A 25,410-nucleotide genomic window follows, 5' to 3' on the forward strand; every position below is an offset into this window, starting at 1 on the left:
TCTGTTACATTTCTATTTTTTTTCTAGTTCTGATAAAAGATGAACTGTGTTACTCTCCCCCAAATAAGGCCACTGAACACCCTCTCCAACTCTGGGGCAGTCCACAGTATTGGCCTTCCTTTGTTGTCGTTCAGAGGTGCTATTGCAGTCTGTCGTTTCCATGCAGTACTCCCATGCTGAGCGGGGCGCTATCCCTGGAGGACCCAAGGCGCTGACTGTTTTCGGGTCGGGCGCCTTGGGTGACGCCATCAGCATGCGCCATGGTGTTTGTCGCTCTAAAGTTTTTTTCCTCTGCTGTTGAGTTTTTTAATTTTCAAGCGAAAGAGAATCGAAGACTCGGTCACGGAGGGGGGGAAACCCATGAATTCGCCGAGGCGGCTGGAATCAGGATGAGAGTTGCAGGTAAAAAAAAGGAACAACTAAAAATGGGGTCTTCCAGCCTGTTTTGGTGAAGTTTAGAAACCTGTAGGAAGAATGCAGTTTCCTGCTGGGCCTGTCAATCGTGTGACTTTAATGCTGCATGTTTAGTTAGGGTTAGGAAAATAGTAGATGGACATTCTTTCAAAACACTGAATCAGGACATTGGTTTGAGCGTTGTGATTTTTTTAAATGATGCAAATAAATCAATTAAAGAAGATTCCTACCATGATTTCCTGATGACCCTGTGTGCAGGGGCATTGGCCAGTATAGTTCTGTGCTGTAAAAGCCAGGAAGGTTCCACTTTTGATTTCTACCCTGTGTTTAGCTTAGCTTTTGGTAAGGAAGATAGCAGGAATAGTTGATATCTTGTGACGACTCTTTTGAGGAACGGCTCACCAGTCTAGCCTGACCTGTGAATTGCTGGAATGAAGGGAGAACTGCCCAGCACAATTTTTAAGTCTTCCAAAAACTGACATTTGTAGAGCAAGAAGTCCTATAATTGTTGGAGTGGAGCAATGAGAAAGCATGATAAGGTAGGAAACTACACCATTAATTCTGATTTCAACACAGTGGAAATAAAGGGAAGATAGGAAGAGCGTGAAATGGAGTATATTCGGATCTCTGAGGGAACCATACATTTTCATACAATGGCTTCTCTTCCCATTCCTGCATCTTTGCCTTCGGAGTCTTTTGGGGACCTATCCTTGGCCATCCTTCACTTTATCATCTACATGCTGCCCCTTGGGGACATCATCTCAAAGCACAAGTTGAATTTTATACATCGACAACACCCAGCACTGCCACTTTCAACCCCTTCACAGTGTCTGATTTGTCAGATTGCCTATCCAACATCCAATTAAATATTGGGCAGAACAAAACCATTACCTTCAGTACCTGCCACCGACTGCGTCCTTCTCACTGGCCACCTTCTGATCATTCACAACTTTGGTGTTGTAATTGCCCCGAGATGAGCAGCTGACCATGTATGTGCTCATCACCAAGACCGCCTATTTCCACCTCTGTAAGATAGCCCATCTCCACCTCTGCTTTAGGTAATCTGCTGAAATGCTCACCCAATCTTTGCTGTCTGAAGATGTGGCTGTTCCAAAGCTCTCTTGATCAGACCTCTCACATTCTACCCTCTGTAAACATGAGCTCAGCCAAAACTCTGCTGCCCAAGTCCAAAGTCACAAGTCCTGTTTAAACAATCAGGGTCCAGTCCAGGAATTTTCAATTTTAAAACTTTAATTCTGGGCAGCACGGTGGTGCAGTGGTTAACACTGCTGCCTCACGCCGCTGAGGACCCGGGTTCGATCCCGGGTCACTGTCCATGTGGAGTTTGCATATTCTCCCCGTGTCTGCATGGGTGTCACCACCACAACCCAAAACGATGTGCAGGGCAGGTGAATTGGCCACACTAAATTGCCCACACTAAATTGCCCCTTAATTGGAAAAATTGAATTGGGTACTCTAAATTCATAAATTTTAAAAAAACTTTAAGCCTTGCTTTTCATCACCTTCAGGGTCTTTCCACTTCTTATCTGTCAGCCATGACCTGGTTGGTAGCAGACTTGCATCTGAATTGCCCGGTTCTGGGTTGAAGTCCCATTCCAGAGATTTAGCACAAAAATCTATGCTGAAATTCCAGTACTGAAGGAGTATTGAAGGTGCCATTTTTCAGAGGAAACATCAAACCAAGACCCCATTAGCCTGCTCGGGTGGATGTATAAGATCCTCTGGCACTATTGCAAAGAGGTGCAGGGGAGTTCTCCGGTGTCCTGGTCAATATTCATCCCTCAATCAACAAAAAGCAGATTATCTGACCGTAATTGGGGAAGCAGTACCATAGTGGTATTGTCACTGGAGTAGTAATTCAGAGACCCTGGGTTATGCTCTGGGGACCTGGGTTCAAATCCCAACACGGCAGATGGTGATTGAAATAAACATTTGAATTGAGTAAAAATCTGGAACTATAAGTCTGATGATGACCATGAAACCATTGTTGATTGTTGTAAAAACCTGACATGTGACTCTAGAAATGTGGTTGTCTCTTAAATGTCCTCCAGAATGGCCTAGCAAGCCACTCAGTCGGAGGGCAATTCCGCATGTGCACATCCCACGAATGAATAACAAAAAGGAGTTTGCTGAATGCATATTTACTGTTATTTTTTCTGGCTACATTTCCAAAAAGCACTTAAATGGCTGTCAAGCACTTTGAGAAGTCTGGTGAAAAGGACCCTTTTTTTCTATCACTGTAACCTCTGATGATGCACTAAGATCTCTTGTGTATCCCCAATTTTAATTGTTCCATCACTGGAGACCCATGCTTTTAGTTGCCTAGGCCTTTTGGTCTTCATAGAATCATAGAAATCCTACAGTGCAGAAGGAGACCATTCAGCCCATCGGGTCTGTACCGGCCCTCTGAAATAGTACCCTAACTCGACACACTGTCCCACCCTATCCCGGCAACCCCACCCAATCTGCACATTTTTGGACACTAAGGGGCAATTTAGCATGGCCCACCAACCTAACCTGCACATATTTGGATTGTGGGAGGAAACAAGACACCCGGAGGAAACTCACGCAGACAGTCGCCACGCAGACAGTCGCCACACAGACAGTCGCCCAAGGCTGGAATGGAACCTGTGTTCCTGGCATTGTGAGGCAGCCGCCATGACATTGTGCCACTCATTTCTATCTTTGTCATCAGCTTTAAGATGCCCCGAAACCTACTACTTTATCTCCTTATGTGACTTGATCAAATTTTGTTTGTTAAATACATCTATGAAATACCTGGTAAATTTTGTTAAAGTGTTGATGTAGTTCTAGGCATAAATTATAACACAGAAGCAGGTATTTCAGTCTGTCATGGTATTTATGTCTGAATCACATAACCCTTATTCCCCCTCTTTCCTTTAAAGTTATATCTAACCTAGGGCACCATGGTAGCACAAGGGATTAGCACTGTGGCTTCACAGCGCCAGGGTCCCAGTTTCGATTCCCTGCGTGGTCACTGTCTGTGCGGAGTCTGCACGTTCTCCCCGTGTCTGCGTGGGTTTCCTCCGGGCACTCCAGTTTCCTTCCACAGTCCAAAGACGTGCGGGTTAGGTGGATTGGCCATGATAAATTGCCCTTAGTGACCAAAAAAGGTTAGGAGGGGTTACGGGGATAGGGTGGAAGTGAGGGCTTAAGTGGGTCGGTGCAGACTCAATGGGCCGAATAGCCTCCTTCTGCACTGTATGTTCTATGTCTATGTCTAATCTTGTAAATTGACACAGTCTTTACTTCAGTTGGGAACTCTGGTAATGTGTTGCACAGCCTTGCAATCTTGTACACAAAAGCAAAATCTCCTGCTATCTGTCCTATATCCCATACATTTAATTCTGTATCATCACCTTATTCTAGATTCCGCAATGTAGTTCTATCTACTTTGTTTTATATAGGTTCTCGGGATGTGGGTGACACTAGCAAGGCTGCATTCCATGTCCATTCTTAAATGCCTTTCGAGCTTTACGTGTCATCCACATAGTGAGGCACTGGAGTTATATGTAGGCCAGATCAAGGTGACAGACTGTCTTCCCTGAAGGTCCTTCTCGGTCCTATTTTTTTCATAATTTGAAATATTTCTACAAAACACCTCAATCTCTCTCTCTTAAAAAAAAGTTTTATATTTCAAGCCTGAGGTTATTCACGAAGGCCCCGCCTCGACTGAGGAGTGGCGACCCTCAGGTTAAATCACCACCAGTCAGCTCTCTCTCAAAAAGGGGTAGAGCAGCCTCTGATCCTTGGGGACTTTGGTGCCTTTCACATAGTGTGGAGGCAATAAGAGATGACCATGTAGCTTCCTTTGGCCCTCAGAATAATTTGCACTGTTTTACTATTACTGTTTTTACTATTTTAGTAGCTTCTGCAAATTTGGTCGCCCAGCTTTAGCCCCATGTGCCAAATATTGGTGGACATAGTGAATAGAAATGGGTCTAAAATGAAATGACATTAAATGAAAATCGCTTATTGTCACAAGTAGGCTTCAAATGAAGTTACTGTGAAAAGCCCCTAGTCGCCACATTCCGGCGCCTGTTCGGGGAGGCTGGTAAGAACCGTGCTGCTGGCCTGCCTGGGTCTGCTTTCAAAGCCAGCGATTTAGCCCTGTGCTAAACAGCCCCAGTCTGAAAACAACTTCCCTATCCACTTCTGACTAATCTGAGAAATAATCCGTAACTTTGGCTCTCTCTTACCTTCCTTCCAACCAGTTTTTAGTCCAATTTGTTACCATTTCCATAATTGCATATCCCTTCACCTTCTCCAGCGGTGTCTTGTATGGTATTTTGCCAATGACTTTTTAAAGTGTACAACATGCTGACTCTGTTCCCCTCTCCGCCATTTCTGTTATCTCCTCGCAGTTGGTCATGCATAATTTTCCTTTCTGAAACCTGTGTTGCCTGATCCTAATTATTTTTTCACCTTGGTCTTTTGCGATTCTATCTTTGATTAACGATTCCAAAATCGTCCCAGCCATTGGTGTTGCTAACTGGTCGGTAATTACCGAAGTTTCTGTCTCTTTGAAACTGGGTGTCTACCCGTCAGTCCTCTTGCGCATACCTAGTCGCAGTACAACCCTGCCGTCATTTCTTCCCTCAGAAACTCTGAATTCTGAAAGACAAAGCATTTGCCATAAATGTTCAAGATCAGAATCCCAATAGTGAATATCATGGGAGGCAAGATAAGCGGTGGAATTGCCATGCTGGAAGGCAGACTGTTGATGGGAATTAAGCCAGAGCTTCTACGAAAATGGATAATTGGAAAATTAACAGCAGTGTCCATAAGTTTAGATAGCACTGAAATAAAACTATTTGAACAGTCATGTGAAGGGCTTGAGATCACCTTTCCTGGTGTTGCGATATGAATGAACCTAAGCACATTTCCAGGGAGGAGGGGAGGTGGATTGGAATTGTTGGCAGAATTACTTAATTGTAGATGACACACTGTTGTCCTACCCTGTCCTTAACTGACATCCACCCACATTTATTTTCATTTGTGATCACAGGACAGTGGTTAGCGCTGGAGGCCATAGTTGATGATTCTCTCCCTGAGAGACCAATGCTAATACTGTCACTGCCACCGTGGCTTAGGTTAGTTCAAGACTGATTGTGTGAGCTTCCTGTGGTTTAATACCACACAATATGGTGCAGGTCTCCCAATTAAACTATAAGTTGTATAATTTATTTTAAAAATCCTGTGACTAAATTTGTGACTTCTCAAGAACAGTTGGGGATGGGCAATATAAGGCGCAATTCTCCCCCAAAACTTCTAAGTTAATGTGTTGCGGGTTTTTCATGCCGGCGAGTTCCCCACTGCTATTCAATGACACTTAGGCATTATTTTGGACCATGGGGAGTTTCTCACCAAGTTAGCCCACACTTCGAATTTTTTTTAACACTGGGGAGCTGAACTCCGAGACCGGGCCGCCATTTTGAAAGGGCGCTCCAATCTCTAAGTGGGCTTGTGGGACCCCCCCCCCTCCCCACCCATGGGCATTGTCACCCTCAACACACATGGGACACTGCCCCACACCGCCAAAATGAGGACACCCCGCTATGGGATCCCTGGGGGTCCCCCCTCTTCCGCACCCCCCCCCCCCCAAGATCCCCTACAGCACCCGCTCCCTTCCAGGACTCACCCCCGAACCTCTCGGAGGCTCATACTTCCCCAACCTTCAAACTCTCCCTCCACCCTAATCTCATGGGCAAAGCCCCTCTGACCCTTGGCAGTGCCACCCTGGCACTTGGGAACCCTTGCACTGTCACCCTGACACCCAGGCAGTGCTCCTGCTGGCTTGGCAGTGTTATCTGGACACTTTGGCAGTGCCAGTGAGGCAGTGCCAAGGTGCCAGCTGGGCAGTGCCAAGGCACCCACATTCCAGGAGAGGGCCAATGAGCCACCCTGCACTTGCTCTGACCACCTGATGGTCTCTGATGGCCCGGGTGACCCCTTGGGTACTGTTCCGCCTGGTTCACATTTGAGGCCGGTGGATCCCGTGCAGATAGGTCTAATAGATTTAATTTGCGCCCATAGCATAGAATCCATACGTTTGCCTTGCCAGTGATGCTCGCTACCTATTAATTAATAGAAAAACATTCCTGCTGTCTTGCTGTGTGTACCATTGTTTATATTCAGACAGGCTGAACAAAGTGCAGTTGTGCATTCTTGCCCACCAGCTGACCTTAATTCTTGGGCAGTGCATGATACAGAGGCAGACACAGTAGGGTGCAGTTATAAATAGATTCTCCCATGGCAGTACGTCTTCGAATTGTTGTCTTCATTTGCCATGATCTTCAATTATATTTCTCATTTCTGGGAAATTCTGTGAGTATGAGGATGATGTTCAGCCAAATAAATTGCCACAAGCATGTCTATGTTAGTATCGTACGAAGTCTTACAACACCAGGTTAAAGTCCAACAGGTTTGTTTCGATGTCACTAGCTTTCGGAGCGCTGCTCCTTCCTCAGGTGAATGAAGAGGTCTGTTCCAGAAACACATATATAGACAAATTCAAAGATGCCAAACAATGCTTGGAATGCGAGCATTAGCAGGTGATTAAATCTTTACAGATCCAGAGATGGGGTAACCCCAGGTTAAAGAGGTGTGAATTGTACCAAGCCAGGGCAGTTGATAGGATTTCGCAGGCCAGATGGTGGGGGATGAATGTAATGCGACATGAATCCCAGGTCCCGGTTGAGGCCGCACTCATGTGTGCGGAACTTGGCTATAAGTTTCTGCTCGGCGATTCTGCGTTGTCGCGGGTCCTGAAGGCCGCCTTGGAGAACGCTTACCCGGAGATCAGAGGCTGAATGCCCTTGACTGCTGAAGTGTTCCCCGACTGGAAGGGAACATTCCTGCCTGGTGATTGTTGCGCGATGTCCGTTCATTCGTTGTCGCAGCGTCTGCATGGTCTCGCCAATGTACCATGCTTCGGGACATCCTTTCCTGTATGAGGTAGACAACGTTGGCCGAGTCGCACGAGTATGTACCGCATACCTGGTGGGTGGTGTTCTCACGTGTAATAGTGGTATCCATGTCGATGATCTGGCACGTCTTGCAGAGATTGCCATGACAGGGTTGTGTGGTGTCGAGGTCACTGTTCTGAAGACTGGGTAGTTTGCTGCCCAAATGAACAATGGTTCATTTGAGGTTGCGCGGTTGTTTGAAGGCAAGTAGTGGGGCTCTGGGGATGACCTTGGCAAGATGTTCATCGTCATCAATGACGTGTTGAAGGCTGTGAAGAAGATGACGTAGTTTCTCCGCTCCGGGGAAGTACTGGACGACGAAGGGTATTCTGTCGGACGTGTCCCATGTTTGTCTTCTGAGGAGGTCGGTCCGGTTTTTCGCTGTGGCGCGTTGGAACTGTCGATCGATGAGTCGAGTGCCATATCCCATTCGTACGAGGGCATCTTTCAACGTCTGTAGATGTCTGTTACGCTCCTCCTCGTCTGAGCAGATCCTGTGTATACGGAGCGCTTGTCCATAGGGGATGGCTTCTTTAATGTGTTTAGGGTGGAAGCTGGAGAAGTGGAGCATCATGAGGTTATCCGTGGGTTTGCGGTAAAGCGAAGTGCTGAGGTGACCGTCCTTGATGGAGACAAGTGTGTCCAAGAATGCAACTGATTTTGGAGAGTAGTCCATGGTGAGTCTGATGGTTGGATGGAACTTATTAATGTCATCGTGTAGTCGTTTCAGTGATTCTTCGCCGTGGGTCCAAAGGAAAAAAATGTCATCGATGTATCTGGTGTATAACATTGGTTGACGGTCCTGTGCGGTGAGTAGGTCCTGTTCAAACTTGTGCATGAAGATGTTGGCGTATTGGGGTGCGAATTTGGTCCCCATGGCAACCAGATGAAATCGAAGTCCTCAGCAGAGGGCTTAATTTCTGCACCACCACCAAAATGGACCCCATCAGTCTCGCGGCAGACACGGAGGAATTCATCAGGCGAATGAGGCTCCGGGAATTCTTCCACAGACCCCAAGAGGCCAACAGCGAACCCAAGCAGACTACCAATGAACCGGAACAGCAGACCGTGAGATCTGCGGTGCGGCAACCGAAGAGGAAAGAGTCGAATTGGACCCCTCCGGAAGGCCGCTGCCCTAGACTCGACATGTATGCTCAAGCCGTCAGGAGTCGCGTCAATGCCAGATTCATCAGTCGCATTCACAAGACAGCCCCGAACGTCACCCAAGCACAACGCAATGCCATCCGCGCTCTCAAGACCAACCGCAGCATCGTCATCAAACCAGCAGACAAAGGGGGGGCCACTGTCGTACTGAACAGAACGGACTACTGCAAAGAAGTATACCGACAACTGAACAACCAAGAACACTACAGACTGTTACCCGCAGATCCGACCAAGGAACACATCCTCCAACTTAACAGACTGATCAAGACCTTGGATCCAGATCTTCAGAGCACCCTACGTGCTCTCATCCCACGTACTCCCCGCATTGGAGATCTCTACTGCCTCCCGAAAATAAAAAAGGCCAACACACCAGGCCGCCCTATTGTTTCAGGCAATGGGACCCTGTGTGAGAACCTCTCTGGCTACATCGAGGGCATCTTGAAACCCATCGTACAAGGTACACCCAGCTTCTGTCGCGACACAACGGACTTCCTACAGAAACTCAGCACCCATGGACCAGTTGAACCAGGTACATTCCTCGTCACAATGGACGTCTCGGCACTCTATACCAGTATCCCCCATGACGACGGCATTGCTGCAACAGCCTCAGTACTCAACACCGACAACTGCCAATCTCCAGACGCAATTCTGCAACTCATCCGCTTCATTCTGGATCACAACGTCTTCACCTTCGACAACAAGTTCTTCATCCAGACGCACGGAACAGCCATGGGGACCAAATTCGCACCCCAATACGCCAACATCTTCATGCACAAGTCTGAACAGGACCTACTCACCGCACAGGACCGTCAACCGATGTTATACACCAGATACATCGATGACATTTTTTTTCCTTTGGACCCACGGCGAAGAATCACTGAAACGACTACACGATGACATTAATAAGTTCCATCAGACTCACCATGGACTACTCTCCAAAATCAGTTGCATTCTTGGACACACTTGTCTCCATCAAGGACGGTCACCTCAGCACTTTGCTTTACCGCAAACCCACGGATAACCTCATGATGCTCCACTTCTCCAGCTTCCACCCTAAACACATTAAAGAAGCCATCCCCTATGGACAAGCGCTCCGTATACACCGGATCTGCTCAGACGAGGAGGAGCGTAACAGACATCTACAGACGTTGAAAGATGCCCTCGTACGAACGGGATATGGCACTCGACTCATCGATCGACAGTTCCAACGCGCCACAGCGAAAAACCGGACCGACCTCCTCAGAAGACAAACATGGGACACGTCCGACAGAATACCCTTCGTCGTCCAGTACTTCCCCGGAGCGGAGAAACTACGTCATCTTCTTCACAGCCTTCAACACGTCATTGATGACGATGAACATCTTGCCAAGGTCATCCCCACAGCCCCACTACTTGCCTTCAAACAACCGCGCAACCTCAAATGAACCATTGTTCATTTGGGCAGCAAACTACCCAGTCTTCAGAACAGTGACCTCGACACCACACAACCCTGTCATGGCAATCTCTGCAAGACGTGCCAGATCATCGACATGGATACCACTATTACACGTGAGAACACCACCCACCAGGTACGCGGTACATACTCGTGCGACTCGGCCAACGTTGTCTACCTCATACGCTGCAGGAAAGGATGTCCCGAAGCATGGTACATTGGCGAGACCATGCAGACGCTGCGACAACGAATGAACGGACATCGCGCAACAATCACCAGGCAGGAATGTTCCCTTCCAGTCGGGGAACACTTCAGCAGTCAAGGGCATTCAGCCTCTGATCTCCGGGTAAGCGTTCTCCAAGGCGGCCTTCAGGACCCGCGACAACGCAGAATCGCCGAGCAGAAACTTCATGTCGCGTTACATTCATCCCCCACCATCTGGCCTGCGAAATCCTACCAACTGTCCTGGCTTGGTACAATTCACACCTCTTTAACCTGGGGTTACCCCATCTCTGGACTGTAAAGATTTAATCACCTGCTAATGCTCGCATTCCAAGCATTGTTTGGCATCTTTGAATTTGTCTATATATGTGTTTCTGGAACAGACCTCTTCATTCACCTGAGGAAGGAGCAGCGCTCCGAAAGCTAGTGACATCGAAACAAACCTGTTGGACTTTAACCTGGTGTTGTAAGACTTCGTACTGTGCTCACCCCAGTCCAATGCCGGCATCTCCACATTATGTTAGTATCAGCACTCTTGCAGCTCTGGGCGCAGAGCATGTGTAACATTATATAATGTGATGCACCTTTACCCACATTTCATTTTGAATATTTGTTTTACAGGAGGGAAAGCTGGCTGGCACAGTATGTTAGCAGATGGTTTGAATGCAACCCATCTGAAATAGAAAATGCACGCTGCCTGCAAGCTGCACAGGCTCCTGCACAAAATGTGGTTTGGGCAGGATCAATCCTCCAGTTCCTGATAGTTGTGGGTCCATTGTGCTTTATTTGATATGGTCCACCGCACAATTGCTGCTAAGCTTGTTCTGTGGGGTCGTAAGTATGTCAAAAGTAGGGGGGGAAGGGAAATCATACTTGTGCAGAAGAAATGTTCATTCTGGAGTTGGAGTTAAGTTATAATTCCATGGCGCCACAAGCTTTACCTTGCATCTATTCATGCTAAACTTGTCACTTGAGTGCTTGATTCAAGCCTTGGTTAGTTGGGTGTACATGTGAGAGTGAGTGAGAGAGAAAGCCAACGTGAGGGATCAGTTTCATGAAATTGAACTTTGGGATCTGCTTTTTATTTATCCTTTAGAAAAATCCTATAGGGATAGAATGCATGGCCAATCTGCTGCCTCCTATTTTTCACATTTGGCTGCCGGAAATTCAAATTAAAATATACCAGCTCTTATTTCTTGTATCTATTTCACAAAGTGTTTTTGTTCATTTCTAATGAAGGTGTTGATCCACAATTCTCTGTATTGTCAGTTTGAATCGAAAGTCTATCCATGCAGATTTTATTCACTGAGAAATCGTCACAATATTTCCTGCTAACCTTTTTCTAAAGTAGTCAGAAAAGTGACAGCCGCATTGTCTGGCCAGTCTTTTACTGCAGCCTAGTAACCAGTTTGTCAAACAGAAAAAACGTAATTGCCAACTTTGGCTCCTGAGTCAGAAGATTATGGATTAAAGCTCCACCTCAGAGACTTGAATGCACGATCTCAGCTCATACTTCAGTGCAGTTCTGTGGGAGGGCTGCACAGGTGAGATATTAAGCCAGCTAAATTGTCTAATTCCTCTCATTGATGTTTGTGTGATCTTGGGATGTGTAAACTGACTCTGATTTATCAGCATGACAACAGTGCCTACATTGTAAAGCACTTTGGGATGTCCTGCGTATGTGAAAGGCAGTATATTAGTGCAAGTTCTTTCTTTGATTTTAAATATTAGTAGTCAAATGGTAAAAGTGGTGGGCATTAGATATTTTTAAAAAAAATATATTTTTATTAAAGTTTTCGAACATAATTTTTCCCCCTTACAAATCAACAAAAATGGTTACATGATAGCTGATAGATAACATTGTTAAAATAAAATAGTGAATTAACAAAATAACACAAAATAGTGCTCCCCCCGCCCCCTCACCCCATCTAGAACACAAACAATTTACCCCCCCCCCCTTTCTGGGCTGCTGCTGGCTATCTATTTTCCCATAGAGGAGTTTAACCCAGCTGACAAACCCCTCCACGAACCCGAACCTCCTCAGCACCTCCCATAGATACTCCCACTCTACCCTATCAAATGCCTTCTCTGCATCCATTGCCGCCACTATCTCTGCCTCCCCCTCTGCTGGGGGCATCATTATCACCCCCAATAGCCGTCGCAGGTTGACATTCAATTGTCTCCCCTTTACGAACCCTGTCTGGTCTTCGTGCATCACCCCCGGGACACAATCCTCTATCCTCATTGTCAGCACTTTTGCCAACAACTTGGCGTCCACATTTAGGAGTGAGATAGGCATTGCAGCGGGCCTTTATCTCGCTTCAGGATTAGTGATATCATCGCCTCGACCATTAGATATTTTGATAGTTGTACATTTAATCAAAAAAAATCATTGCATTAAAATCTCTGTTTTATTTTAGTCATTGGTTTGGAAAAAAAAATGTAAGTTAATGTAAAGTTATTTTTGTCTCCTTTAAGTTGTGTTGTAAATGTGTTGATGGAGCTACTTTCTAGTTTTGAGGTTAGATGTTGCACGATACAATTAACAAAATAGATTGTGTACCTGGTGATTCTTGGCCTATTTTTGTGAATACAGTTTACACATGATGTAATTTAGTCCTATTTGAGGTTAGCAGTGGAAGATTCAAATTGGTTTGAACAGGTGTTTATTAAGCAAGCAGCAACAAAATAATTTGTTGATGTCGAATTTTGGATTTGTCTGCAAATTATCTTTTGTAAATTAGGTTGGTCTTCTTGCTTCACTTCACTTTGAAGGTTAAGTACAGGCTACTTGCAGAAGAAAGAATACATTGACCATTAGTCAGCCAATTTTAGGCAATGCCTTTCAGCAACATAATCCATTTACTCTGGAAATGTCTTGAGTCAGGAGCAAAGCTGTTAGATGTAGGTATCTATTAGTAGAAGATTTGAATTATATTTCAAATTATGATATTTTCTTCAGGAGTAAAATGATAATCTGGAGATGATCCCTCTTAAATATTAAAGCTGAAGATTTGTATTCACAATTCAAAATATTTGAATCTTTCCATATCCTACCCTTATATCAGAGATACATCACTGATAGCCCTGGATATTTAGTAGTTGTAGTCTAATCACAGTTTATTCTATTTCATTTGAATTATATTGAGTTGCAGCAGGACGGTAGCTGTTAGAAATACTTCAGCGGGACTTCCGGTGGTGGCTATGAGGGAGTAAGGCTATGGCTCCTGTTCTGGCCGGACTTTTGGACCTTTCTCCCTGACGTTTCTGTGGTTTTGAGTTTTGGCTTTGAAGGCGCAGGTAATTTGGCTCTGGATCCACGCATTGGTGGATGGAACGGAGAACCCCAGGGGACCAAAAAGGAAGAAATAAAAAGATAAGCAAGGGCTGGGTGGAGGCTGCGGCTGAAGACAATATGGCTGATGTCCGGACCCCTGCTGCGACGGCCCAGTCATTGACTGAGGAGCTGATGCAAGTCATCCAAGACGGCTTTGCCAGACAGAAACGGGACTGTCTTGACCCGATAAAGGAGTCGATCGATCGGCTTTGGCGCAGGTAGGATGCTCAGGATCGGACGATTCAGAAGCCGGAGAAGGCGCTGGCGGACCAGGAGGAGCACCAAACGGTGGTCGAGCTGGAGGTGGGGATGCTGAAGGATCAGCAAAAGAGACTGCTGGAGAAGGTGGAGGATCTGGAAAACAGAATTCGCCAGCAGAACTTGAGAATTGTTGGTCTCCCTGAGGGGGCTGATGCTGGCGCGTTTGTGGCGAGTATGTTTCAGAAGCTTCTGGGGGAGGGACTGTTCCCCGACTGTTGGAGGTGGACAGGGCGTACAGGGCGATAGCGAGGAAGCCGCGGCCGGGGGACCCCCAAGGGCGATGGTGGTCTGGTTCCATAGATTTTTGGACAAGGAGTGTGTTCTCCAGTGGGCCAAGCATATGTGGAGCTGCAAATGGGACAATAGCATTTTGCGTGTCTATCAGGACCTGAGTGTGGAGGTGACCAGAAGGAGGGCAGGCTTTAATCAAGTGATGGTGATCCTGTATAAGAAGAAGGTGAAATTTGGGCTGCTATACCTGGCGCGTCTTTGGGTTGCGCACGAGGACCAGCACCATTATTTTGAGTCGCCCGAAGACTCGATGGACTTTTCCAAGAAGAAGGGGATGGTGCTGAACTGAGGACTTTTGGGTTTTAAGTTGTAACTTTTCTGAGTGATGTTTATATGTTTTAATTGTTGTTTTTCTTCTGCTTTTAAGTTTGAGTGAAGATGGGGGGAAGTAAAAGTAATTTGGTTCTATAGGTTTTCGATGTTTTGGTGGGGGTGGCTGGCGGGGGCTTTTTACTTTCTATTACTTTGTTTTGCACTACTGAGGGGGTTCTTTGTGGGTTTTTCATTTTGGGTTGTCTCCTCTGGTAATTGGGAGATTGTATGGGGTTGGTTCGATGAGGGAAGTGGTTTTGATGGGCGTGGGGAGGGGAGTAGGGAACAATAGGTGGGAGACTTCTTGGCGCTGGAGGCGAGGGCCACCAGGCTAGCTGGGTGAGCTAGTCAACGGAAGCACTGTGTGTGGGGGGGGTGTATATGTTCGATATATGGCAGGGGTTAGGTTACGGAGTGGTGTTGCTTGGGGGGGGGGGGGGAGAGAAAGAGTTATTCTGCTGACGAGGGAGGGACTTGGGTTTCGGGACAGAGAGAAGGTTGGGGGTGGGGGCTGCCAGGAGGCGGGCAGACGCGGCGCATGGGCTGGAGGCGGGCCCAGGAAAGGGGATGGCTGATCGGCGGAGGGAGGGGTGCGGTGCTCCCCCAACTAGGCTGATCACCTGGAATGTTAGAGAGTTGAATAGGCCGGTCAAGAGGGCACGGGTGTTCGCGCATCTGAGGGTTCTGAAGGTGGATGTGGTGATGTTGTAGAAGACACACCTGAAAGTGGTGAATCAAGTTAGGCTTAGGTAGGGTTGGGTCAGTCAGGTCTTTCATTCGGGGCTGGACACTAAGACTAGAGGTGGCAATTTTAATCAATAAGTGGTTGCAATTTCAGGTGGGCAGTATAGTCTCGGACGGGGGGGGGGGGGCCATTATGTCATGATGAGCAGCAAGCTGGAGGGGAGGAAGGTAATCTTGGTTAACGTGTACGCGCCAAACTGGGACGATATAGAATTCATAAAGAGGGTACTGGGGAAGATACCTGACCTGGACTCGCACAAACTGGTGATGGGAGGGAATTTTAATATGGTCATCGACCCCAGCCTGGACCGGTCCTGTCCAAAATCGGGGAGGGTGCCAGCAATGGCAAAAGAGCTGTTAGGGTTCAAGGAGCAGATGGGGGGGGGGGGGTCGACCCATGGAGGTTTAGGCAGCTGACTGGGAGGGAGTTTTCTTTTTATTCGCATGTGCAAAAGGTTTATTCCCGGATTGACTTTTTCATTCTGAGCAGGGATTTGCTGGCGGGGGGTGGTGGACACAGGGTACTCGGCCATCACTATTTCGGATCATGCCCCACACTGGGTGGAACTGCAGGTTGGTGAGGAGAGCTTCCAGCGCCCGCAATGGAGATTGGACGTGGCTTGTTGGCGGATGAGGCGGTGTGCGAGAGGTTGAGGAACTGTATGCAGAACTACCTGCAGGCCAATGGCACGGGGGAAGTCTCAGCAGCGGTGGTCTTGGAGGCCCTGAAGGCAGTGGTGAGAGGGGAGCTGATTTCGATTTGGGCTCATAGGGACAGGACGGATAGGGCAGAGACGGACTGGCTGGTTAAGGAGATCCTACAGATAGATAGGAGGTATGCAGCGACCCCGGGGGAAGAGCTTTTAAGGGAACATCGGAGGCTGCAGGCTGAGTTCGGGGTGTTGTCTACAGGCAAGGCAGTGGAGCAGCTTGGAAAGGCGAGGGGTGCATTTTACGAACATGGAGAGAAGGCCAGCAGAATGTTGGCACAGCAGCTTAGGAAGAGGGAGGCGGCCAGGGAAATAGAGAGGGTGGTTGATGGGGATGGGAATTTAGTAGGGGACTTGGCAGGGCTAAACAGGATGTTAAGGGACTTTTACAGTAGACTCTATCGCTCGGGACCCCCTGCAGGGCCCGAGGGGATGAGACGCTTTTTGGACGGACTGACCGTCTCAAGGGTGGGCAGGGAGCTGGTGGATGGGCTGGGGGCCCCGATTAGGGCCAAAGAAATAGGGGAGGGCTTGAAGGCAATGCAGTCGGGTAAAGCCCCGGGGCCGGACGGGTACCCGGTGGAATTCTACAAGAAATTCTCGGATATTAGGGCCGTTGCTGGTCAAGGTTTTTTTTTTGGTTTTAAAAAACATTTAGTGTACCCAATTAACATTTTCCTATTATGGGGCAATTTTAGTGTGGCCAATCCACCTAGCCTGCACAGCTTTGGATTGTGGGGGTGAAACCTACGCAAACACGGGGAGAATGTGCAAACTCCACACAGACAGTGACCCAGAGCTGGGATCGAACCTGGGACCTCGGTGCCGTGAGGCAGCAATGCTAACCACTGCGCCACCATGCTGCCCTTGGTCAAGGTTTTTAATGAGGCGAGGGATAGAGGGGTACTGCCCCTGACGATGTCACAGGCCACTATTTTGTTAATATTGAAGCGGGACAAGAACCCGGACCTATGCGGGTCATATCGGCCGATCTCACTGCTTAATGTGGACGCCAAGCTGATGGCCAAGGTTTTGGCCTCCAGGATTGAAGATTGTGTGCCGGAGGTGATTATGGAGGATCAAACCGGGTTTGTCAAGGGCAGGCAGTTGGTGGCGAATATAAGAAGGCTGCTCAACGTGATTATGATGCCCCCGGAGAATAGGGAGGTTGGGGTAGTTGTGGCCATGGATGCGGAGAAGGCGTTCGACCGGGTGGAATGGGGCTATCTATGGGAGGTGTTGGGGCGATTTGGGTTCGGTAGGGGCTTTATCGACTGGCCCCGGAGGCTAGTGTAAGGACGAATAGGACGACCTTGGACTATTTTAGACTGTACTGGGGGACAAGGCAGGGATGCCCCCTCTCCCAACTGCTGTTTGCGTTGGCTATAGAGCCGCTGGCGATTGCTCTGAGAGCTTCAAGGGGTTGGTTCGGGGGGGGGGGGAGGTGGAACATAGGGTCTCGCTGTACGTGGACGACCTGCTCTTGCATGTTGCAGATCCAGGGGCAGGAATGGGTGAAATCAAGGCGACTTTGGGGGAATTTGGCCAGTTTTCGGGATATAAACTGAATATGTCAAAGAGCGAGATGTTTGTAGTCCAGGCAAGGGGACAGGAGGGTCGGCTGGGGGAGTTACCGTTTAGGTTAGTGTGGGACAGTTTTAGGTACTTGGGGATACTAGTGGCGCGCGACTGAGGCCATTTACACAAGTTGCACTTGTCCCGGTTGGTTGAGCAGCTGAGGGGTGAGTTATGGAGATAGGATGCGCTACTGCTGTCACTGGCTGGGAGGGTGCAGACGGTTAAGATGACAGTCCTACCAAGATTTTTATTTGTATTCCAATGCCTCCCAATTTGCATCCCGCGGTCCTTTTTTAAGAGAGTTAACAAAATCATTCTGGGCTTTGTCTGGGCGGGTAAGTCCCCGCGAGTGAAGAAGGTGACGCTCGAGAGGAATCGGGGGGAGGGGGGGCTTGCCCTGCCAAATTTCAGTAATTACTACTGGGCGGCCAATATTGCTATGATTAGGAAATGGGTGGTGGTGGGGGCAGGGTCGATTTGGGAGCGGATGGAGACAGCTTCATGTAAAGGCACCAGCTTGGGGGCACTGATAACGGCACCTCTGCCGTTCCCGCCGGCGAGAGACTCCACCAGCCCCGTGGTGGTGGCGGCCTTGAGGATCTGGGGTCTGGAGGATTTGGGGTCAGGGAGGAGGTACGTTGGAGTAGTGGGAGCATCGGTTTGGTCCCCAATATGCGACAACCACCTGTTTGCTCCGGGGAGCTTTGTAGGGGGGGTTCGAGTATGGCGAAGGGCGGGAATTGAGAGGATGGGGGACCTGTTCCTGGAAGGGAGCTTCCCTAGCTTGAGGGCGCTGGAGGAGAAGTTTGGAACAAATTCAGATATCTTCAGGTGTGAGACTTCCTGCGCAAGCAGGTATCATCCTTCCCACTCCTGCCACAAACGGGGATCCAGGATAGGGTAGTGTCTAGGGGATGGGCGGGAGAGGGGAGTGCCTCGGACATTTATAAAGAACTTCTGGGGACGGAGGAGACACAGACCGAGGAGCTGAGGCCTAGGTGGGAGGAGGAGCTTGGGGGAAGAGATGGAGGATGGCTTATGGGCGGACGCGTTGAGCAGAATCAACGCGACCGCTTCATGCGCCAGGCTCAGCTTGATCCAATTCAAGGTGGTCCATCGGGCCCACATGACAGTGGCCTGGATGAGTAGATTCTTTGGAGTAGAGGACGGGTGTGTAAAATGTGCGGGAGGACCAGCGAACCATGTCCGCATGTCCAAAACTTCAGGGATATTGGCAGGGGTTTGCGGACGTCATGTCCAGAGTATTGAAAACAAGGGTGGCAATGAGTCCAGAGGTGGCAATTTTTGGTGTGTCGGAAGATCTGGGAGTCCAGGAGGAGAAAGAGGCAGATGTTCTGGCCTTTGTCTCACTGGTAGCCCCGGAGACGGATATTATTAGCTTGGAGGGACTCAAAGCCCCCGAAGTTGAAGACCTGGTTAACCAACATGGCGAGCTTTCTCGGCCTAGAGAAGATTAAGTTTGCCTTGAGAGGGTCTTTGTTAGGGTTCGCCCGGAGGTGGCAACCATTCATTGACTTCTTTGCAGAGAAGGGGGAGGGGCTAGCATAGCATAGAATAGGGGGTTAAATAGGTGGGTCTTGGAGAGATGGGATTCGGTGTTTGCACTATGTTTATTGTTCTTTGTACATTGTTTTTATACTGTTGCTGTTTGTAATGCCAAAAATACCTCATTAAAATTGTTCGTTTAATAAAAAAATAAATACTTCAGCGCAGCACCCTGGTGCAGTGCTTAGCACTGCTGCGTCACGGCGCCAAGGTCCCAGGTTCGATCCAGGCACTGGGTCATTGTCCATGTGGAGTTTGCACATTCTCCCCGTGTTTGCGTGGGTTTCGCCCCCACTACCCAAAGATGTGCAGGTTAGGTGGATTGGCCACGTTAAATTGCCCCTTAATTGGAAATAAATTAATTGGGTGCTCTAAATTTATTTTAGTAGGCGGCACGGTGGTGCAGTGGTTCGCACTGCTGCCTCACGGCGCTGAGGACCCGGGTTCGATCCCGGCCCTGGGTCACTGTCCATGTGGACTTTGCACATTCTTCCTGTGTCTGCGTGGATCTCACATCCACAACCCAAAGGTGTGCAGTTTGGCCATATTAAATTGCCCCTTAATTGGAAAAGATTAATTAGGTACTCTAAATTTAAAAAAAAAAGAAAAAATACCTTATCGGCAATTAGCTTTAGGTTCTTGAGGTGTTGAGGTGAAGCAGTCATTCAAAATAAGTCCTTTTCGAAAAAGCTCTCCATGAAAATACGTGTGCAGAACACATAAATAATGTAGAAGAAAAAATTTAGCTGTAATCCTTGGTCATCTCTGGGAAGCTCCATAGTTAACTTATGTTCCCTTGACGTTTCTGCCCCGAATTGGGATGATGCCGGATTTATGAAACGCATGCTGGGTCGGATTCCGGATCTGGAGGTGGGAAGCTTGTTAATGGGGTGGGGGGGGACTTCAACACTGTGCAGGACCCAGCACTGGACCGTTCTAGGTCCAGGATGGGTAAGAGGCCGGCTGCACCACCGGCTGGGACCAAGGTGCTCAGGGGGTTTATGGACCAGATGGGGGGAGTGGATCCATGGAGGTTTGTCAGGCCGCTGGCCAGGGAATTTTCCTTCTTTTCCCACGTCCATTGAGCCTACTCCTGGATAGATTTTTTTCATTTTGAATAGGGCACTAATCCCGAAAGTGGAGGGAATGGAATATTCGGCCATAGCCATCACGGACCACGCCCCATATTGGGTGGAGCTGGAGTTGGGGGAGGAGAGGGACCAGCGCCCGCTGTGGCACCTCATTGTGGGACTGTTGGCGGATGAGGGGGTGTGCGGGCGGGTGCGGGGGTGTATTGAAAGATATTTGGAGGCCAACGACAACGGGGAGGTGCAGGTGGGGTAGTCTGGGAGGCGTTGAAGGCGGTGGTCAGGGGAGAGCTAATCTCCATTAGGGCCCACAGGGAGAAGGGAGAGGGGGGGGAGAGAGAGAGAGGTTGGTGGGGGAGATTCTAAGGGTAGACAGGAGGTATGCAGAGGCCCCCGAGGAGGGGCTACTTGGGGAGCGACGGAACCTCCAGACGGAATTCGACCTGTTGACCACGGAGAAAGCAGAGGCACAGTGGAGTAAAGTGCAGGGGGCGATGTATGAGTATGGGGAGAAGGCGAGTCGGATGCTGGCACATCAGCTTCGTAAGAGGGAGGCAGCGAGGGAGATTGGTGGAGTTAAGGATAGAGGGGGAATACGGTGCGGAGTGCGGTGAGAATAAACAAGGTATTTAGGGACTTCTATGGGGATCTGTACAGGTCTGAGCCCCCAGTGGGGGAGGAGGGGATGTGACGATTCCTCGATCAGCTGAGGTTCCCGAGGGTGGAGGAGGAGGAGGTGGCTGGTTTGGGGGCGCCGATTGGGCTGGAGGAGCTGGTTAAAGGATTGGGGAGCATGCAGGCGGGGAAGGCCCCGGGGCCGGATGGGTTTCCAGTTGAATTCTACAGGAAATACGTGGACCTGCTGGGCCCGTTGCTAGTGAGGACTTTTAATAATGCGAGGGAGGGGGGGGACCTTGCCCCCGACAATGTCCAGGACGCTGATTTCTTTGATCTTGAAGCGGGACAAGGATCCATTGCAATGTGGGTCGATTGGACCAATCTCGCTCCTCAATGTTGACGCTAAGTTGCTGGGGAAGGTGCTGGCTACGAGAATTGAGGACTGTGTCCCGGGGGTGATTCATGAGGACCAGACAGGATTTGTTTTTGTTTTTTTAAATTTCAATATGTTTTTATTAAGAAGTTTCCAACAACAATATTTTCCACCTTACAAACAAACCCCCCCCATGTAACAAAGAAAGTGGCAAGACATGAACATGGCAAGTCAATAAGATACAGAACTTTGTACATTGGATTCTTCCCGTACATGTCAGTTTCCGGATCATTCGTGTGTTTTCTTGCTCAAGTGCCCCCCAAAGGAACCCCCCCTTTCCCCCCCCCCCCCCCCCCCCCCCCGGGCTGCTGCTGTCCGACCTTCATCTAACGCTCCGCGGGATGGTCTAGGAACGGTTGCCACCGCCTGTAGAACCCCTGCGCAGACCCTCTCAAGGCAAACTTTATCCTTTCCAACTTAATAAACCCAGCCATATCATTTATCCAGGCCTCCACGCTGGGGGGCTTCGCCTCCTTCCACATTAGCAAGATCCTTCGCCGGGCTACTAGGGACGCAAAGGCCAGAATGCTGGCCTCTTTCGCCTCCTGCACTCCCGGCTTGTCCACTACTCCAAATAGTGCTAGCCCCCAGCTTGGCTTGACCCGGACTTTCACCACCTTAGATACTGTTCCTGCAACTCCCCTCCAGTGCCGGGCATGACCAAAACATATGGACATGGTTCGCCGGACTTCCTGAGCACCTCCCACATCTGTCCTCCACCCCAAAGAACCTACTCAGCCTCGCCCCCGTCATATGTGCTCTATGAACCACCTTAAATTGTATCAGGCTAAGCCTGGCACACGAGGAAGAGGAATTAACCCTACTTAGGGCATCAGCCCGTAGCCCCTCCTCAATCTCCTCCCCCAACTCCTCCTCCCATTTACCCTTCAGCTCCTCTACCAAAGCCTCCCCCTCTTCTTTCACCTCCTGGTATATCGCCGATACCTTGCCCTCTCCGACCCATACGCCCGAAATCACCCTATCTTGAATCCCCTGTGCCGGGAGTAGCGGGAATTCCCTCACCTGCCGCCTCACAAACGCCCTCACTTGCATACACCTGAAAGTGTTTCCCGGGGTTAGCCTAAACTTCTCCTCCAGCGCCCCTAAGCTCGCAAACGTCCCGTCAATGAACAGGTCCCCCATTCTTCTAATCCCTGCCCGATGCCAGCTCTGAAACCCCCCGTCCATCCTTCCTGGGACAAACCGATGGTTGTCTCTGATCGCGGACCACACCGAGGCTCCCGTCGTCTCCACTGCCCCCAGATCTTTAGCGTTGCCGCCACCACCGGGCTCGTGGAGTACTTTGTTGGCGAGATCGGCAGCGGTGCCGTCACCAGCGCCCCCAGGCTCGTTCCTTTGCAGGACGCCATCTCCAACCTCTTCCACGCCACCCTCTCTCCCTCCATCACCCACTTACGGATCATTGCCACGTTGGCTGCCCAATAGTAACCACCCAAATTCTGCAGCGCCAACCCTCCTCTATCTCTGCTACGCTCCAAGAACCCCCTCCTTACCCTCGGGGTCTTACTCGCCCACACAAATCCCATAATGCTCCTGCTTACCCTCTTAAAGAAGGCCTTAGTAATCACAATTGGGAGGCATTGGAATACAAAAAGAAACCTCAGGAGGACCACCATTTTAACCGACTGTACCCTACCCGCCAGCGAGAGTAGCAACATGTCCCACCTTTTAAAATCCTCCTCCATCTGTTCCACCAACCGCGTGAATTTAAGTTTGTGCAGTGCCCCCAGCTCCTAGCTACCTGAATCCCCAAGTATCGAAAGCTCCTTTCCGCCCTCCTCAACGGTAGGTCGTCTATCCCTCTTCCCTGGTCCCCCGGATGGATCACAAAGAGCTCACTCTTTCCCACATTGAGCTTATAGCCCGAAAAGTCTCCAAACTCCCGTAGGATCTGCATTACCTCAACCATCCCCTCCACTGGATCCGTCACATACAGCAACAGGTCGTCTGCGTACAGCGACACTTGATGTTCCTCTCCCCCTTGAACCACCCCCTTCCATTTCCCAGACTCCCTTAACGCCATGGCCAAAGGTTCAATTGCTAATGCGAACAGCAGAGGGGACGGGGGGGCACCCTTGCCTCGTCCCTCGATACAGCTGGAAATACTCCGACCTCCGCCGGTTCGTGACCACACTCGCCACCGGGGCTTTATACAGGAGCTTAACCCAACTAATGAACCCTCCCCCGAACTCAAACCTCCTCAACACTTCCCAGAGATACTTCCACTCTACCTGATCAAAAGCCTTCTCTGCGTCCATGGCTGTCGCTATCTCCGCTTCTCCCTCCACCGATGGCATCATTATCACATTTAGGAGCCGTTGCACATTAGTGTTTAACTGCCTACCCTTTACGAATCCCGTCTGGTCCTCGTGAATCACCCCCCGGGACACAGTCCTCAATCCTCATGGCCAACATTTTTGCCAGCAACTTAGCATCTACGTTAAGGAGCGAGATCGGTCTGTATGACCCACGTTGCAGTGGGTCCTTATCCCGCTTCAAGATCGAAGAGATCGTCGCCTCCGACATTGTCGGGGGCAGGGTCCCCCCCCTCCCTTGCTTCATTGAAGGTCCTTACCAGCAACGGGGCTAACAGGCCTACATACTTCCTATAAAACTCCACCGGGAACCCATCCGGCCCCGGGGCCTTCCCTGCCTGCATGCTCCCCAGTCCTTTAACCAGCTCCTCCACCCCAATTAGCGCCCCCAAACCAGCCACCTCCTGCTCCTCCACCCTCGGGAACCTCAATTGGTCCAAGAATCGCTGCATCCCCTCTTTTCCCCCTGGGGGCTGGGACCTATACAGCTCCTCGTAAAAGGCCTTAAAATCCTCATCCACTTTCCCCGCACTCCGCACCGTCGTTCCCCTGCCATCTTTGATTCCGCCTATTTCCCTCGCTGCCATCCTCTTACGGAGCTGATGTGCCAGCATCCGACTCGCCTTCTCCCTGTAATCATATATCGCCCCCTGTGCCTTCCTCCTCTGTGCCTCTGCCTTCCCTGTGGTCAACAGGTCGAACTCTGTCTGGAGACTTTGTCTCTCCCTGAGTAGTCCCTCATCTGGAGCCTCTGCAAAGCACCTGTCCACCCTTAAAATCTCCCCCACTAACCTCTCCCTTTCCCTGCCCTCTCTCTTCACCCTATGAGCCCTGATGGAGATTAACCCTCCCCTGACCACCACCTTCAGCGCGTCCCATACTACTCCCACCTGCACCTCCCCGTTGTCGTTGGCCTCCAGATACCTTTCGATACACTCCCGCACCCTTCCGCACACCTCCTTGTCTGCCAACAGTCCCACATCCAACCTCCACAACGGGCGTTGGTCCCTCTCCTCCCCCAGCTCTAGCTCCACCCAATGCGGGGCATGGTCTGAAATGGTTATGGCCGAATACTCCGTTCCCTCCACTTTCGGGATCAATGCCCTGCCCAGAACGAAAAAATGTATCCGGGAGTAGGCCTTATGGACGTGGGAGAAAAAAAAAATTCTCTGGCCAAAGGCCTGGCAAATCTCCATGGATCTACTCCCCCCATCTGGTCCATGGACCCCCTAAGCACCTTGGCTGCAGCCGGCCTCTTACCCGTCCTAGATCTAGAGCGATCTAATGCTGGGTCCAGCACCGTATTAAAATCCCCCCCCCTCCCCCATTATCAAGCTCCCTCCCTCCAGGTCTGGAATACACCCCAACATCCGTTTCATGAATCCAGCATCGTCCCAGTTTGGGGCATATACATTCACCAGTACCACCTCTGTCCCCTGCAACCTACCACTCACCATCACGTATCGGCCTCCCTTGTCCGCTACTATGTTCTTGGCCTCAAACGACACCTGCTTTCCCACCAGTATTGCCACCCCTCTATTCTTCGCATCCAGCCCCGAGTGGAACACCTATCCTACCCATCCCTTCTTTAACCTGACCTGATCTGCCACCTTCAGATGTGTCTCCTGAAGCATGACCACATCTGCCTTCAGTCCCTTTAGGTGCGCGAACACTCGGGCCCTCTTAACCGGCCCATTTAGGCCTCTCTCATTCCACGTGATCAGCCGGATTGGGGGTCTCCCCCCCCCCCCCCCCCGGCCGACTAGCCATCTCCTATCTTAGGCCAGGCGGGGAACCCCCGTCCCGACCACCTCTTCGATTTTCAGTTCCCCCTCAGATAGTGCAGCAGCAACCCTAAACACCCCCCCCCCCCACCCCCGTTCGATCTACGTCT

The 25,410-nt window shown here is 49.8% G+C and overlaps 1 protein-coding gene across 3 annotated transcripts in view; it reads left to right on the plus strand.

Moving 5' to 3' along the window:
* The first annotated feature begins 259 nt into the window (after positions 1-259).
* The window catches only part of LOC140430493 (ataxin-1-like), a 49,737-nt gene continuing 24,586 nt past the window's right edge, over positions 260-25,410 (plus strand). For 2 of the 3 annotated variants that reach the window (XM_072517992.1, XM_072517994.1), the window contains exon 1: positions 267-402. The gene's annotated coding sequence lies outside the window, so the exon portion shown is untranslated. Of the gene's footprint in view, positions 403-25,410 lie in introns of all 3 variants that reach the window. The other variant, XM_072517993.1, reaches the window with a different exon arrangement.

This window comes from Scyliorhinus torazame, chromosome 10 (assembly GCF_047496885.1).
Source record: "Scyliorhinus torazame isolate Kashiwa2021f chromosome 10, sScyTor2.1, whole genome shotgun sequence".
Taxonomy (NCBI): Eukaryota; Metazoa; Chordata; class Chondrichthyes; order Carcharhiniformes; family Scyliorhinidae; genus Scyliorhinus; species Scyliorhinus torazame.